This window comes from Garra rufa, chromosome 12 (assembly GCF_049309525.1).
Source record: "Garra rufa chromosome 12, GarRuf1.0, whole genome shotgun sequence".
In the NCBI taxonomy this organism is placed as follows: domain Eukaryota; kingdom Metazoa; phylum Chordata; class Actinopteri; order Cypriniformes; family Cyprinidae; genus Garra; species Garra rufa.
Window position 1 is genome coordinate 14,289,557 of NC_133372.1, and position 942 is coordinate 14,290,498.

A 942-nucleotide genomic window follows, 5' to 3' on the forward strand; every position below is an offset into this window, starting at 1 on the left:
TGGAATATAGACTAATGGGAACCTTCTGGGACTATTAGAACTGTTAGGTTTCATCCAGATAAAGTTAAAAGCAAACGACCCCATGTGGGCCACATAAAAATCTACAGGTGTATAGTTTATACTTGTCTCTCAGTGAATAAAACTTGGTTTGAAAGAATTCTAGTACATTTGCAGTTGGGTTGTTGATGAGACATGGCATTTTCACTGACCCACAAGATAAAAATAAATATAATTAATATTGTTGTTATTTAAAATGCAGTAATCGCTAATCATTTATTTGTCCTACATGGACCTGTTGTTATAAAATCGATTTTTTTAATTTTTGAGCCAAATGTCAAAATTGTCCTATGGTTTGATTGTCTCAATCATGGTTCAATAAACTACATCTTTAATAAATTTAAAAAAAAAAAAACATAAAAATGTTAATAAATACCTCCGGCATAATTGTACAAGTGTCTATTTTAGTAAATGTCAATCATTTTTTTTTCATCCATATATTTCTGAAAGCCTAGGAACTTATGGTCTTTTGGTGTGACAGCATATTATGATTTCAAATTGGCCAATTCCAAAAAAGACTTTAATTAGTTGAAGGAACCCTTTCATGATCATTTTACTGAAGGCCCCTGTCAAGCCCAAGACTTGGTAAATTTTTGTCTCAGAATTGTTCAAATATTTACCTTTTTTGGAACAACTACGAAAGTGTTACATTTGGTTGTCCTTTAGTGTGACATCCCTAAATTCTATATATATATATATATATATATATATATATATCTTTTTGGAATTGGCCAATTTGAAATCATAATATGCTGTCACACCAGAAGACCATAAGTTCCTACGCTTTCAGAAATATATGGATGAAAAAAAAATATATATATATATATATATATATATATATATATATATATATATATATATATATATATATATTCAAAACTGTGT